Below are 9,014 nucleotides of genomic sequence, written 5' to 3'. Positions count from 1 at the left end.
GTGTCTCAAAATCAAGTCCAAAACAGAGGTGAGAACCCAACTGCACGTTAAAATTACCTGGGGTGACGGGAGGGGTGATGCACAGAGCGTATAAAACTTCATACGCTTCGCCCCGTGTCTATAAATCTTGAAACCTTGTGCTCTGCTGAGTCCAGCATGCAAGATACGTGGACTGTGGGATGACCCTACAAGGGCAGGAATTTTGTATAAATACAACATGTACGTGAAAGAAGCCAGTCACAAGGGACCATGTAGTGTACGATTCTATTTATATGAAATGTCCAGAATAGGAAAGTCCATAGCAACAGGAAGTGTATTAGTGGTTGCCAGGGGCTGGAGGGAGGGGATTGGAAATGGGGAGTCTGTGCTGCGCATTATGAGTTCCTTTGGGGGGTGATGAAAATATTCTGTTGATTGTGGTGATGGTTGCACAACTCTGTGACTAAAAGCCATTGAAGTGTGTGCTTTAAATGGCTGAATCGTATGGGATGTGAATTATATCTTAATAAGGTAGTTATTACTAGTAAAAAACCCTCAAAGTGTTGTCTTCCAAGTGTCTCAAGGCAGAGAGAGCTCAGGAGAACTCAAGCACATGTGGATTTCATAGAAGTCGCTCAGTAGAGGGAGAAATGGCTGATTAATTTAATTTATATAAATAATTTACGTTGATCATAAAAAATTAAGAGCAGCCATAATCTTGACACTTAGAAATAATCATTGTTAACATTTTCAGGTTTATCCTTGAGGATTTTTTTTCTGTGCATATATAAGGTACATAGAGACACTGGATCATGCTACCTCCACTCTGTTGTAATTTGCTTTTCTCACTAAGCAACGTGCTATCATGGGGGCCCTCAAAGTGTGATGCCTGGGTCATCAGCATCAAAGTCACCTGGGCACTTAGAAAGCAAATTCTAGAACCCCATCCCAGGTTTGCAGAATGAGAAATTCTGGGGGCAGGGCCATCAATCTTTTTTTAACAAGCCCTCCAGCTCACCCTGATGCACACTCAAGTTTGAGAACCCCTGCCCTACCATGACTGTGTGCATGTAAATATATATGGATTTCTGCCATAATTTTTAGTGACTAATATTCCAATCTTTGGCTACTATAAGTAATGCTGCAAAGATCATCCTTGTACAGTCCTTGTGCATGTGTTTAATTATTTCCTCCACTACACTTCCAGAAATGTATTTACTGGGTCTAAGGTTTAGGATACGTACTTCCAAATTGCCCTCCAAAAGACCTTAATTTATGTTCCTACCTACAATGTATGAGAATGCCTATATGTTGTCTTACATTTTTGACAACTCTGGCTATTCTTTTTTAAAATTGATAATAATACAATAAGTAAAAAAGGTAAACCATTGTGTTTTAGCTTATATTTCTTTGACTGGTGATATTGAACATTTGTATGTGGTTATTGACTATTTCTTCATTTGTGAATATCTTGTTTATGTCCTTTATCCAAATTTCTATTGGGCTTTTTATACACATATTTCTGGTGAAATTTAATATATCTTTAAATAGTAAGGATACTAGCCCCTGAATAGCACAAAAATTGAAAATATATCTTCTGTTTTTTTCCTTATAACTCTTTTTGCCATTTAGAATAAGTTTTAAATTTTAATGTCATAAAATTTTATTTTGGTGCCATTCTTTCAAAGGAGTTTCTCATCAAGTCTTATAAAAATATTTATGTATCTTTTTGTTAGTACTTTTACATTAAATTGCTTAAGCCATGTGGAATTTATGTTGGTGTAAATTGTCTTTTTTTCCCAAATGGTTACCCCTAGATCCTTTATTGAATAGTCTTGGCTTTCCTGCTGGGTCTGAAATTCTAACCTTATTATGTATAAATTTTTTTATATGTTTGGGTCTGCTTCTGAATTTCCCAGTCTATGTAATTAATCTGTCTCTTTTGGAGTCCGTTTTGATGATCAGAATTTTAATACATTTTAGTAAATGCTCGCTCATTAGTATTTTTCTTTTTCCAGATTTTTTTCCCTGGTTCTTCTCACACACCACAGTCTTCAAATAGACTTTAGTCAGGTTTGAAAAGAAGTATTGGAATTTTGACTTGGATTATGTTAAACTCATAGCATGATTTGTCAGTATTAATATCTTTAAACATTAGGTCTTTCCATACGAAACATGGTATGTCTTCTACAGTCATCCAGCTATCCTTTTGTATTCCTGAGTCGAGGCTTATGGTTCTTATCATACAGATCGTAGTCATTTTTGGATAAGTTCCTTTCAGGCATTATATTTTCATGACTGTTATAACGCATGTCTTTTCTAAGTGGTTACAGACACATTGTTGACTTCTGTAAACTAAGTTTATAACCACCAACCTCATTGAAACCTCTTATTAGTTCTAATATTTCCTCATGGGTTTTCCAAGTAGACAGTGATGCTAATTTTTGTCTGCAGTTTCCAGCCTTTATTCCTGCTGTTTCATGTTATTTCCTATCAGTTGGTACTTCTAGAACAATGTTAAACAGTCATAATGAGTAGGTATCTTTGTTTTGTTCCTTTTCATGGCAGTGTCTTCCGTTTTAAAGTTAATCATGATACTGGCTGTTAGTTTGAAAAACAAATTATAGATATATGTATATGTATACATAGAGGCACACCCATGGACATGTACACACACATACACACATCCATCCATTCATCGTATCTGCTACTAGCTTATATTCTTGGTTGACTAAGAGTTTATTCTGGAAAAACATTAAAGTGTTATGGACGTTACATTTTATCCAAAGTCCTTCAGGATCTTTTGAGACGATAATGTGTTTTGCTCTCATTGTCCTATTTAACACATTTTCAGTTCAACATTTGTTGAGCATCTACTATGTTATTAGTCATTTTAATAAAAAACAGACACACACTATAAACTATAAACCAGAAAAGCTAAGTTACAGACACACACTTTAAACAATAAACCAGAAAAGCTAAGTTATCTGGTTTCCCACTCTTAGCAAATTAGAAGCTGCCAAATGGAAAGCAGGTTGGCTGTCCAGGAAATGCCAATGGACCCTCACAAAACATGGATTTCTGTGGTTCACACTCTGGCCACTCCCTGGTATCATTTGGAGGATCTCTTAAAAAAACAAACAGGAAACTATGCCTAAACCCACTAAATCGGTTTGTGTGTGTATGTGTGTTCCGGGGGTGGAGTGTAAATCAGGCATCTGATTGATAAACACAGTAGTTAAAATGATGGTGCAATTTAACTGACTGATGTCCTCAGGTTTTCTGCAGTGGATGCTATTATTTTTATTATTGCTGTTGTGATTACAATTAGGCTATCCATATGAAACTCAATTTTATAGGTAAAATATGGTCAAATATCAGCAATTTCATGTGATCCAACCTAACATTATTATTAATAATGACCATTGATTATCTATTATATACCAGCAACAGTATTAGTATTTTCTACAGGTCATATAATTTTATTTCCATAACAACAACTCCATGAAGTAGGGACTATCATTCCAATCTTCAGATGAGACGACAAGCTCAGAGAAGGTAAGGAAGTCAATAAAGTCATACAGTATACTTACTAGTATACTTACTTATATTAGTAAGTAGTAGAGCCTAGAGGCAGATTCAGGTCTGTCTGACCCCAAGTCTTATGTTTCTCTCTTTGATAAAGGACAGTCTTGGGTCTGCTTTGCTCACTGGTTTTCACTGGTGGGAAACTGACCCAAGAAGGGGAGTGAAGTTTGCTCAGTGCTCGTTTTAAGGGACAGTCCCGGGCTGCAGAGGGCGTGCACACCCCCCTGTCCATGGTGGTAATTTCACAGTTTCCACTCCATGGGGCAGGGGCTGTCAAAATGTGGTCCGCAGACCAGCAGCATCACTTGGGAACTTGTTAGAGAGTATATCCTCACCCCTCCCCAGACCTACTGAATCAGAGATCTAGCAGGGTGGGCCAGCAATCTGTGGTTTAAGCAGCCCTCCAGGTAATTGGAATGCAGTTTAGCGTTTGTGAACCACTGCCCTGCATAACAGTAACGACTGCTAGCTTGTACGAGCTCTCGCTCTGCGCAGACCTGAACCCATCCACTGCGGGTTCCTACAGGTAGGGGTTTATAATCATCTTAATTCCAGTTTGCACAGAAGCAGCAGCTTTGGAGCCTGACAGAGGGTGAATGGATTACCTGAGGCTCTGCAGGGAGCAGCTGGCTGGGTCTGGGTTTGAACTTGGCTCTGAAGGGTGAGTCAGTGGCCTTAACTACTATGCTAAACCGCCTTCTGCTCATCCCGTCTGGAAGTCTGGGATGTCTCATTCTCTGCAGAGTGTCTCCGATAGAGGCTGGAGGGAGAAGAGACGCTACTGACGTCAGAACAGGGCTTTGGAGGAGATGAAGCAGCTCATCTACCATGGAGCGTCCTTAGGATGGGGAAGAAAGGGAGCCATGGTTTGGGTATAAAAGTTTTCATTTAGGAGGCTGGGGCTGCCCTTGTTGTCTTTGCCACAGGCCGGATGCCTTTATTCGGGCACTTTTCAGTGACTGCACTTCGTCGGCAGAATGCCCAGTGTGAGTCGGGGGCTTTGTATGTTGAGGGTTTTACTGGGGATGATTGCAAGGCAAGAATCATGGTGATATTGTTTGCAGAGCCAAGGTGGAAAATCAGACCAGGGGGCAGGATTTATTTTTCTGCCGTAAAGCTGACGGGGGGCTCTTCAAAAGTTCACTGACTGTGGCGCTGAAGGCTGTCCCTTTGGAAGCACTCCTGGGTGACATGGGCAGATTCCCAGCTATTACTGTGCACACCCCTCTATCACCAGGCATCCAATTCCCAGCGAATTTTGCAATATAGTGACAGTAATGGAAAGCAAAATGATCTCTAAATAATGGTTTAAGATGGCTACTTGATAAAGGGCACTGCAATAATTATGATCAATGGAGCATGGATTCAATATATATTGCCCATTTAGATGCACCAGATTAGCTTAACAGCTTTCTTTAATGTTCTGAGTATTTTGCGTGTGTGCGTGTGTGTGTGTGTGTGAGTAAGTGTGTGTGTGTAAGAGAAGGGGGAGCGAAAGAAGAGGCAGCCTGCAAGCTGCTGTGAATGTTGCTGGGCTTCATAGTCATCGGTGTGGTTGAGGAGATACAGAGCTGAGAGGAAGCTGAGATTCCGAAGTTGTGTGATCCATTACCAGATCCATTACTGCACTCAAGAGTCCTGTGTTTCAGACGGGAGCTTTGCAGAGGGAGGAGGGAACAGGGGAAAGGGCAGAGGAGAGACACCTGATATGAGTTTTGTCATTTTGCAGAGGGCACTTTCTGGATGATGAGTTGGTGTAATCACGGAAATTAGGCAGGCAGGCAGCTGGCCAAAAGAATCCCTCAACATCCCCGAAAGCAAGCGCCATCAACTAAGTGAGCTGGACAGGACTTGTTTTGGAAAGCAAGGCTAGCCATGGAAATATGTTTTACCAGGAGGTGGGTGGGAAATGATTTACTTGACGTTGGTCCTAATCCTCCCCTCCCCAGCACCCCCAGGAAGGAAATTTTCCGTGACAGCCTGTCTAAAAATCTGGGTCCATTCCTTACCTTTTATGTTTCTGGGTTGATCCCAGGTAACGCACAGGGTCTGTGATCAGTGTGTAATGATGGGGGCAGAGTGCCATATGGGCTGAAATTCCTTGGGATAATAAGGATAAAATGATTGCAGTCTTAGTCCTGACTTGCTTTGATTTGTCAGTTAAAATAAAGGCCCCCGTCTCCACCCTTTCATGAAAGGACATCGGGAGGAAGGGTCACTGTTCACAGGAGGAGAAGCCAGTCCCCTAAACCCGATAGTCTCCACTGATGTCCCTGCTGATTGTGAGCAGGTGAGGGGCTAATTGACTTGGTGGTTTTTAAGCCTGGAAAGGCAGCTGGCGTTTAGATGATAATAGTAGCAGCTGATGTTCACTGAGCATTTACTCTGTATTGGGTGCTTTGGTGCTTTGCTTCCGAAACTTAGCAAACTCACATCACCCAGGGAGCTCGTTAAAATGCAGATTCTGATTCAGTAGGTCCGGGGTGGAGCCTGAGGGTCCACATTTCTAATAGGTTCTCAGATGCTGCCCGTGATACTGGCCAGCAGACCACACTTTGAATAACTTCACTTGATTCTCCCATGAGCCCCATGAGGTGGGTGCTGTGATGACTTCCGCTTTACAGAGGAAGAAACCAAGTTGACACTTAAGAGGTCAAGGGTCTTGCAGACTGTGGCACAGCTCTCCCAGGACAGGTCTTGAGATTCGAAACGAGGCTTTCCATCCTTCCCACCTTCCATCCTTCCCTTCCCTCAGCAACAGCCATGGGGATACACTAAGCGTGATACATGGCGGGGTGGGGAGGTGGGAGCAGCCCGGATTCCTGAGTGGCTAGAGGAGAGACGTCTTGCAGAGTTATCCGACCCAGATGGCATGAGGAAGAAATACACTTAGTGGTGTGAAGCCACTGAGATTCCAGGGCTCCGTCGCAGCAGCCAGTGTTCATTTTCCTGACAAGCACCATCAGATTCTTAACCACTCACTGTGCCTTTCACAATTTCCATTTGCCCCTGGTCATCAGACATCCGGATTTGTCCAGAGCATCACACGGTGAATGAACCATCCAAATGGTGTCATGATGAAAATGGATGGAAGGGAGGCCCCGCACGGAGTCCTGGGAAGGGGCAAGTTGATGGCTGTGTTACTTTTGAGCCTTCAGAATGGCAACTCCAGGGCTGGGCCGTAGGGCTTCACTCAGAGCTCATCAACACCTTGGGACCAATTTTCAAATGCTTCGGGCTTGATTAAACCCCAGGCACAGTTTGCCAAGTGCTTCCTCCCCCACCTTAATTGTTTAGATTGTGTAGAATTTGAGTAAAATGTAATCCAGATGTTTCTGATTCGTTTACGTTTAAATCACCAGAAAATGCTCTTAGGTTGCTATTTGATGTTGAAGAGGTTTTTCAAGCATTTTCCCCCATCTTAATAGGAGAGGTCACATTTGGGTAGGGGTAGAGAAGTCCCGTGCACCTAGAGGTTTCCTCTGATTTGATTTGAAAACCCATTCTTGTGAAATCTTCATCAGAACTCATTTTTGTTTTGACCCCCTGTTCAAACCCCTACGGTGAACACCTTAGAGAGAGAGCTAGAGTAATTTGCATGCAGTTGATATCAGGGGTTCTTGTTTGAAAAAATAATACCCCTGACCCTGGCTTCTCCATCCTCGTGACCCGATTGGAGCTGGCAAGTTGCCACTCCCTTCTTGAACTACAGGAGAAGCAACTGGGCCAGGTAAGCACACTGATTTCACTTTACTTCACTACCTGGGCACTTGCTAAGCTGAAGTCAGTCAGTCTGGCACCAAGAGCCTGAGAGCTGATAGATGAGAGCTTATGCAAGGTCATCATCCATAGTCTAGGGCAGGGGTTCTCAAAATGTGGTCCCCGACCACAGGTATCGGCATCACGTTGTTAGAAACGTGCATTTGTGAGCTGCGTCCTAGACGTACCAAATCAGAAACTCCAGAGGGGGGACCCAGAGGTTGTGTTTGAAGAAGTTTTCCAGGTGATTCTGATGCACCCTGAAATTTGAGAATGGCTGGTCTAGGCCCTCAGTAATACTTGTCATCTTACCCTTAGGACTTTGTAGGGATTAATGAGATAACATTGTCACATGACTCAAGACACTCAGACCCAGGCTATATTTACCCAGGGCTCTAAGAGTGACCTTTGTGATTGAGCTGGAAAGCCAGAAAATCAAACAACCCCTGAGTTGACGTTTTCCACCTCTGAATTAACTTTTTTTTGAACTGTGTCGGCATCGAATGGTTGTTTAGGGGGCAGTGCGGATACAGCCAAAAGGCGTGTTTTAAATAGCGGCACCCTCCAAGTAAAAACTCTTTGGGGAACCACTGTCAGTTTCTAGAGCTTGAAAAATGCAATTCCCTGAATATGTAGGCTTTTAGGATGTGCACTTAGAGGGCTCTCTGGAGTTGGCAGATTGATATGATGGGATCCCCCCACCTGCCGAGTTCATGCATCCAGTCTTATATTTGTCAAATGTTAATCGAGTTTCTGCTATATTCTGGTGCTGTCCTGGGAGGTCTTGGGGATTCCCACCAGAGATCAAGCTCTTAATCACTGTGCTTAACCAAAAGAATTCCCAGACTAGAGGTTGACTAGAAGAAGTAAACAAAGCTCTATAAGGAGCATTTCCCAGCAACAGGGGCAGTGGAGGGCAGCCTGGGGTGAGTGGAGGGGTTGGCATGCGGGACTGCCCGGAGAAGGTGATGCCTGGGTCTTAGTGGGAAAGATGCTCTGGGTAGGTTGGGGGGTGCGCGGAAGAGGCATGGAGCCAGGAGGGCAACTGCAAGTGTTTCAGAACATCTGGGGCTTGCAGGGGGAAGGGAGCGAGAGACCAGTGAAGCTGAAGATGGTGGGGCCAGTTTATGAAGCATCTCCCATGACATAGTAAGTTCCTCCTATTCCTTGGAATCCTGTTTAAATCTATCTTGCAAAGAGCATCTGCATTTTTCTCGGGCTCTCCCGGCACTCTTGGTACCTGGAAAGGCGATGAGGTGTGGTAGAAAGTAACAGGGTCCAGAGTCAGGGACCTGAGGATAAGAAGTGCCCTGTAAGAATCGTCCACTGTGGTGTTGGGTTGCTGCCACTGCTGCTGCCCGCACCCTATTCAGCCACCCACAGGATCGAGGCCCAGATCCTTTGCTTCATATCTGATACACTTGCATTCATTTCAACTGTCTCCTGCTGGCATTACCACTTGCCGACAGATTGACTATCCCTCTCTGCCCCTGTGTTCATTTCCACCCTGCCCCCTGTTCATGTCACCCCTCCTACCCATCTCAGAACATGTCACCTCCATCAACCTTCTTGAGCCACCTCAGTCCAAGTTCAAGCCGTCCATCCCATGAACTTCCAGAACTTGCTGTCTGCCCTTTAATCATATGGGACCTCAGGAGTCTTATATTTATGTGGATTTTTTTGGCTTA

This window comes from Hyperoodon ampullatus (genome assembly GCF_949752795.1).
Source record: "Hyperoodon ampullatus genome assembly, chromosome: 1".
Lineage (NCBI taxonomy): Eukaryota > Metazoa > Chordata > Mammalia > Artiodactyla > Ziphiidae > Hyperoodon > Hyperoodon ampullatus.
Note: the sequence above shows the minus strand (reverse complement) of the source record.